At 40.5% G+C, this 8417-nt stretch overlaps 1 pseudogene; it reads left to right on the top strand.

Annotated features, from left to right (window-relative positions):
- The first annotated feature begins 828 nt into the window (after positions 1–828).
- LOC118841646 lies at positions 829–3238 on the top strand (annotated as a pseudogene).
- The last annotated feature ends 5179 nt before the right edge of the window (positions 3239–8417 follow it).

The raw sequence follows: 8417 nt of genomic DNA, 5'->3' as shown, positions 1-8417 counted from the left end.
CTGAATGACCAGGGCCAATTTGTTCTTGACTTGGCCCCTCCCCCTAGTGTAGACCAGGTTAACACACCTCCCCTCAACCAGCCCCATGACTCATCACACAGGAAGTTCTCTGATTCCTGGCATGGTCGCTGGGCTTCCTGCCCTGGAAGAGCAAGCCCCATTGTCCAGGGAAGCTCAATGAGGTAAGCTGAGTCATTCAAAGAAAACAAAGTCCATTCTGGTTACAGGCAGAAATACAAATATCTCATATTTTGAGTAGAACTGCAAAATGTACCCAGCTTTCCCTACTCACCAGAAGTGAGCTCCTCAATCTTTTCTTGCTCTCTTGTTAGTAGCTGGAGAGTTATTGTGCCAAACTATATCCATGGTGGAATTCATCTCAGGAGTTGACACTCTTCTCACATACTTTGCCCCTTAATATCTCCCTTTGCTAGTACTTTGATAGTTACACCAAACTTCCCTTCCCTTAGCTTACTAACTTCTTACCTTCTCTTATTTTCCTTTTTATCTTACCAACTTCCTTCTCTTCAAGTCTTATTCCTCATTCAGCTAGCATAGGTTCCCAAAGTGGGCAATACCGCCCCCTGGGGTGCGCTGGAGTGATCCAGTGGGTGCATTTGGGGGATATTGAATAAAAATAAGGGAAAGTAGAAGCATAAGGAAAGAAGAGAAGAAAATTTTGAAAAACTATTTGTACATGTTTCATCTGTTATGTTAAAGTCATAGTGATTACATTATTTTCCAAATAAACAGACAACATGCAACTTAAAATCAATCAGTAGTCAAGTCCATTGACAGGTCTTAACAAGCAAGTGCTAGCAGGCAAGCATGTTGTGCATTGTGGGGAAGTCCAGCATACATCAGCAGGAATATGTGCAGGTGATGACTTGTTTACAATACGATACTATACGGTTACATGACATAATATTGCATTATCAAAATTTCAATGCAGGAAAAAAACACAAATTTACAATAAATTATTAAATTTCAGATGCATCATTAAAAAAATTACAATTTTTAAAAATGATACAATTTTTTAAACCTTTAAATGGTTAAAGAAAGTCAATTTCCGGGGTGGGGCACTGAGTAGGTTTTTTTTTTTTTTTTTTGAAAAGGGAGCAATAGGCTAAGTTTGGGACCCTCTGAGCTAGAATATTCCCCTTTCTTTTTCTGCTCCTATTTATTCTTTGCAGGTTCTTCTGCACAAATCTTTTCCCTCTTCCGATTCACTTTCTTCTCCTCTTTCCTTCATCTCTAACCCTTCTCCTCACTCAGCTGAAACCTTTCACTTCAACTCAATTCTATGATTCTGTGGAAGGTTGTACTAGATGAACTCAAAGGTCCCTTCCAACTCTTAATCTATGATCCTTCTTTTCTTTCTTCAATTTTTCATATCCTACACAATGTTCCCTTCCCAAATTCCATCTATAGTATTCTTTGCAATTCCCCAAATCCTTCAAATGTCCCTCATTGTTCCTTCTCCTTCTTCAGCTCAAGTCTTACAACACGAATAATACAAGAACAAGAATACAGAAAATTAAAAGACTGTTGTTCTACTTGTTAAATGAAATAGTCACAGAAGGGACTATCTTAGACCCAGAGAAGTCAAGAGACTTGTCCAAGATCACATAAATAGTAGTCAGGATTCTGACTCAGTTCCTCTGACTCCAAATCCATTGCTCTTCCTGTTACCCACAATAACATGCTGCCTGTCAATCATTGATTGTAATTCCCTTTTATTCACCAAACATTTATTAAGTGTCTAATATGTGCTAGGCACTAGAACAAGAAATAAGTTTGTTTTTCTTGAAGAAAAAAAATAGTCATATGAATTTATTCCAGTGCCAAGTGTCCACTGTGGTAGGTACTAACTAAGGGGCTTTTAAGCTAAGAAACATCTCAATCTACCAGATGTGTTTTAATAACAGTTCCAACTTAAAATTCTTTATAAAAAGTTTGTTACCAGAAAAATCACTCAAACAGTATTCTCTGTCAGCCCAAATATTTGTAATCTGTATTATCTTGGCATATAATAGAGACCTAAGAGCACCACTGGGCTTCATACATGGATCAAATGTTAAAGATGAAATGCAAGCTGAAAGTTTAACAATACAACTGGGAAACATCAGGGGTCTTTCTTTTGCCAAAGAACCCATTGCAAAAAGTACTATACAAATCTGCATACAGATATGTAAAATTAAATCAAGATATCTCTTTAAAAAGGTACTATTAATACACAGAATTATCATTTTTTAAAAAGTCCTTCTTCACTCACATGTATTTTTGCTTAGTCAAAACGGCCACAAGCATTGCCTTTAGGATCTCAGAGTTGGAAAATAAACTGTATGATGCTTGGAGAACCAAAGTGAAGAATTTTGTAATGAATTATCAAAGAAATGTGAATTAAAAAAATTACCAAAGTGAATGGGGAAGTAAGTGACTTCTGGACTTTTCACACAAGTTGTCCAGTGAGATTAAATCGATCTGAGTCAACATGGAGAGAAATGCTATACCTCTCCAGAGGAAACTCATCAATTTACCTCTGAGAGGAAAGTTTTCTTTTACAAAAAGAAGTTCGGGTTTCCTGTAGCCGAGAATTCTAGTGCTCTCCCGAAAGCCCTCTCTGTTTCTGGGCGGGCGCTCATCGAGGTGGTGCTCCAGCGTCGAGATCGTGAAACCTGGTGGCGAGAAGCCAGACGCGTTCGAGTCTGGCATTTCACAGGCTCTATTGGAGTTGGAGCTGAACTCTCACTTAAAGGCTCAATTAAGAGAGCTGAGTATCACAGCAGCTAAGGAAATTGAAGTTGGTGGTGGCAGAAAAACTATCATCATTTATGTTCCAGTTCCTCAGCTAAAATCTTTTCAGAAGATCCAAGTACGACTAGTTTGTGAATTGCAGAAAAAAATTCAGTGGCAAACATGTGGCGAACATTTATTGCTCGGAGAATTCTTCCTAAGCCAACAAGAAAAAACCATACAAAAAAATCAGCAAAAGCGTCCCAGGAGCCGTACTCTGACTGCTGTGCATGATGCAATCCTTGAAGACCTTGTCTTTCCGAGTGAAATTGTTGGCAAGAGAATACGTGTGAAGCTAGACGGCAGCAGAGGTGCCATAAAGGGCCATTTGCACAAAGCACCGCAGAACAACGTGAAGCACAACGTAGAAATATTTTCTGGCGTTTATAAGAAGCCGACAGACAAAGGTGTTAATTTTGAATTCCCAGAGTTTCAGCTTTAAATGCAGAAATGATTAAAGTCCATTGTTCACTAAAAAAAAAAGTTCCAAAAGAGACACAAACCAAAATGGCAATTTTATGACTATCTTAAATGGTAACGTTTAATATGCACTGTTTCCTTTTTAGACAAATAATACATTTTGCTTAGCACAGTACCCGGGTGCATAGTAGGGTTACTATATTGACTTAACCTATGTACCAGAAATTCATGGCTCCATATACAATCCTCTACTCTGTTCTTCTTCCTATATATTTATTTGCTGATAGTTGTTAAGCCCATAATAAAAAAGAAAGAAAGCTCCTTTTCAAGATCTACTTTTTAAAAACTATATACTTTTTTTAGTCAGCAAAAGTGCTGTCTTCTCTCCCTTCCCTCCCCACCCCAAAACATGAAAGATAAAACATCTGTTACAAAGATGTGTAGTCAAGCAAAACAAATTTCTGAATTGGCTACACACACACATACACACACACACACACACACACCACTGTCCAAATATGTATATTTCAACACAGCATATATGTGTGTACATATTTATGTACATACGCATACACTTGTCTCATTCTGCTCTCCAGTCCCTTGTCTCTCTCTATCTGGCATTTAGTAGCATGTTTCCTCTCTCTGTCTACTGCCTAGAGCCTGCAACTGCTCCTTGCCCCTCCTTAGTTCCCCCTGGATCTGTGACCTGGAATTTTTCTTGGATTCCCCCATCAGGATTCACTTAGATGCATTTTCTAGTGTTTGGAAGTCTTGGGGGGGCGGGGTTGGAAGTGGAGATTGCTACATTTCTTCTTGTTATTCAGCAAGTTTAACAAGCTAAAGGCCTGGGTGGCAAGACCTAAGAAAAGGACCTTAGGGAGGGAGACACTGGTTTACTCACAAGACAAATTTCTCTCTGTCACAATTCCAGCTACGTCTAACTCTACCACGCAGCCTCCTAGCTTCTTTTTAAAGTCCAATAAATGAAAAATAGGGTATGAGTTTAGATGTCCCCACAGAATATGTACAGTGATCATTGAGTGGACTGGGACTTAGAGAATAAGAAAGAAGATTTTTTAAGTGACTAAAGATTAGCTTTCAGGAACAGAATATATTATGCATGTGTGTATCCTGATGAATGAATAGGAATGAGAAAGCAAACATCCAACTACATTATTAGTAGGCAGTATGCAGCTGAACATGGTAGCACATGCCTGTAATCCCAGCTACCAGGGAGGCTAAAACTGGTATGTAGTAAATGCCAAAGAAGTTGCCAAATCTAATGGCCTTTTCTCAGTCCTCATTATCCTTGACCTCTCTGTGGGCTTTGATACTGTTAATCACTCTCTCCTCCTTGATCGAGATCTCTTCTCTCCAGGTTTTTGGGGCACTACTCTCTTCTGGTTCTCGTCCTTGCTCTCTAACCTCTTCTTCTTTGCCTCTTTTGCTGTATCCTTTTCCAGACCACACTCTCTAACCATCGGTATCCCTCAGGGTTCTATCCTGGACTCTTTTCTCTTCTCTCCCTATACTGCATCACCTGATGATCTCACTGGCTCCCATGGATTTTCATTACCATCTCTACACTAATGATTCTCAAATCTACCTTTCCTGGCCCCAATCTCTCTGCTAGCCTCCAATCTCACATCTCCAATGCCTTTGAGACATCTCATACTGGGCATCCAGCAGACATTTTAAACTCAGTATGTCCAAAACGGAACTCGTTGTCTTTCCCCCAAAGGGCAACACCATTGTCCCAGTGTCTCAGGCTTGTAACCTAGGAATAATCCAGAATTCTTCACTGTCTCTCACTCCCTCATGTCCAAGCTATTGCCAAGGCCTGAAAATTTCAGCTTTGTGATATCTCTGAATACACCCTCTTCTCTCTTCTGACACTGCCTCCACTCTAGTGAAGGCCCTTATCACCTCACACCTAGACTTACAAATGCCTGCTGGTGGGTCTGCCTGCCTCAAGTCTCTCCCCACTCCAATACATCCTCCATTTAGCCACTAAAGTGATTTTACTAATGGGTGAGTATGTCATGTATGACATGCCTGCACCCCTCCATTCAATAAGATCCAGTGGTTCCCCTTGCCTCCAGGATCAAATGCAAAATGCTTCTTTGACATTTGAAGCCTTTCATTACCTAGCTCTCACCTACCTTTTCGGTCTTCTTAAACCTTACTCTCTGGCATCTACTCTTTAATCCAGTCACATTGGCCTCCTGGCTCTTCCACAAACAAGATACTCCATCTCTTGGCTCCAGGAATTCTTGATGCCTGTCCCCTGAGCCTGGAACACTCTCCCTCCTCTGCAATATCAACTGATTTCTATCAGGACCCCCACACCAAGACCACTTCTTTCTTTTCACTCCCCTCCTCTCTTACTATTAGGAGACACCTTGTTTTCCAGAGCTAAGACCCAGCAAGCAATCTGTGGCCTGAGGTTGGCATGACAACAATCCTTTACACTCACCCTCTGGATGAACTCTGCTACAGCTAAATCACAGAATTGGTTCAAGCCAGCCTCAGGTGGTCCATGAGCTTGAACAAGCACCTGCAGGAACCATGTTCCAGTCATGAAGTCCACCTTGACAAGATTAGGATAATAATCAGAAAGAAAGAAGATGTCTCTGATTATTTCTGTTAATGAAAAATCCCTTGATTTCATCTTTGACCAGCCGGAAAAGAAAATCCTTAACAGTGAGAATGTGGTTGTGGTTGGCTTCATGGACACATCTGCTGTTTCTGTGGGAAATATGAGTTCATGCACACACCTGTTGTTCTATTGAGCAGTATATGAAGAAATTAGGATATTGAGTGTGTGTGTGGGGAGGCAGGGTGAGTGGCTAAGCCGGGGCAGTGGACCTGCTGTTTAGTGGGCCTATAAGGAAGTTAGAATATTGGAGCTGGGGGTAGCTTTATTAGGATTCCATCAACAGAATAGTATTTGCCATTTCTAGGTAGTTGGTCCACAGGCATTTTATTGATCTAGCTTTAAAGATTTTGGAAGCAGTCTAAAGCTTTCTCCACTTCCTCTTTCAGAAATATTAAGAAAACATTTAAAGATGATCCTAATCTGAAACCTTTGGACTAATATGAAAGACAAAACTCATCAGTCTTTAACAATCAATTACAAAATAGCATTGGACATCCCTCTGTGATCAACCTAGGAAGGACTCCTCCACTGAAGGAGTGATGATGATGATGACGATGATGATGATGATGATGATGATGATGATGACAGCATTTATATAGTGCTTTGAGGTTTGCAAAGCACTTTACAAATATTAACTCTCATTTTATCCTCACAACAACTGTGGGAATTAGGTTCCATTTTACAGATAAGGAAACTAAGGCACATGGACGTTAAGCAACTTGTGCAGGGTCACACAGCTCATAGGTGTCTGAGGCAGGATTTGTACTCAGGTGTTTACTCCAGGTCCAGCACTCTATCCACTGGGCCACTTAGTGCTCTGCGTACTATACTAATTAGTATGATAGCTGGACAAGGGCAAGGGGTCCTTGATAATCTCTTGAAAGATGATATCTAGGCTCTTTTTTTGATCATGGCTTTCAGGCAGTCCAATAATTTTTAAATTATTTCTCCTGGATCTATTCTCCTGGTTTTTCCAATGAGATATTTCAGATTGTCTTCCATTTTTTCATTCCTTTGGTTCTGTTTTATGATTTCTTGATTTCTCATAAAGTCACTAGCCTCCACTTGCTCCATTCTAATTTTTAAGGTGGTATTTTCTTCAGTGGTTTTTTGGACCTCCTTTTCCATTTGGCTAATTCTGTCTTTTAAGGCATTCTTCTCTTCTTTGGCTTTTTGGAGCTCTTTTGCCATTTGGGTTAGTCTATTTTTTAAGGTGTTATTTTCTTCAGTATTTTTTTGGGTCTCCTTTAGCAAGTCGTTGACTTGCTTTTCATGGTTTTCTTGCATCGCTCTCATTTCTCTTCCCAATTTTTCCTTTACTTCTCTTACTTGCTTTTCCAAATCCTTTTTGAGCTCTTCCATGGCCTGAGGCCAATTCATATTTTTCTTGGAGGCTTTTGATGTAGGCTCTTTGACTTTGTTGATTTGTTCTGGCTGCATGTTTTGATCCTCTTTGTCACCAAAAAATGATTCTATAGTCTGAGTCCTTTTATACTGCCTCTTCATGTTCCCAGCCAACTACTTGACCTTTGAGCTTTTTGTCAGGGTATGACTGCTTGTAGAGTAGAGAGTACTTTGTCCCAAGCTTTAGGGGCCTTGTACTGCTGTTTTCAGAGCTACTTCTACTCCACAGTCACTGCAAGCTCTGCCACATCAGCGCTCCTCCTCCCTCAAGAACTGCCAACCAGGACTTTGACCCAGATCCAAGCAGGGCAAAGCAAGAGAACCCTGCTTCTGTGCCAACAAAGCAAGCCCTGCACTCCCACTCTGATCTGCCACTTGATTCCTCTCACTGCATGGGTCAGGGACTCAGGAAGCAGCTGAAGCTAGAGCTCTGGAAGCAGCCTCAGGAGCTTCCTGCTGCTGCCACTGCACCATCTCCACCACCCCTGGTGCTGGGGCCAGACCGTTTACTTCTCTCACTCAGATCCAGCATTTTTCCCACTAACCTGGCCCATTGTCTTTGGCATTTGTGGGTTGAGAAGTCTGGTAACTGCCACAGCTCAGTGATTCAGGGCCCTAAGGCCTGCTCCGCCCAACTCCCAGTGTTTTACCTTGTTATTTCATGAGTTCTGTAGCTCTAGAATTTGTTCAGAGCCATTTTTACAGGTGTTTGGAGGGATTTGTGGGAGAGCTTAAGGGAGTCCCTGTTTTCCAGCCACCATCTTGGCTCCGCTCCCAAAAAAGAAAAATTTAAGACAATTTATCATTTCCTTCTTACTTAGGAAGAAGAAAACTTTGGGAAAATAACAGATTTATGTTTATATCCAGCATTAGGCTAGACCAAACAAATCACTCTAATATCATGAACAGAGTTCTCTAACAAGCAGATATGGCATCACATTGTTGAGTAGGGAGATGTATGAAACATTTTTAAAAAATTAATACTCTGCTCCTTTCCTACAAATGCTCACTTAACTAAGAAATGAAAACATTGCCATCTATATACTAGTTTTCTCTGAAATCTCTTATTTTGTTGTAAGATAAATTTATAGCCATTTGCCTTCCAATTTAATTTATTTCAAATAGATGCCATTTTATT

Source organism: Trichosurus vulpecula, chromosome 1, assembly GCF_011100635.1.
Source record: "Trichosurus vulpecula isolate mTriVul1 chromosome 1, mTriVul1.pri, whole genome shotgun sequence".
Taxonomy (NCBI): domain Eukaryota; kingdom Metazoa; phylum Chordata; class Mammalia; order Diprotodontia; family Phalangeridae; genus Trichosurus; species Trichosurus vulpecula.
Note: the sequence above shows the minus strand (reverse complement) of the source record. Positions and strands in the feature narration are given on the sequence as shown.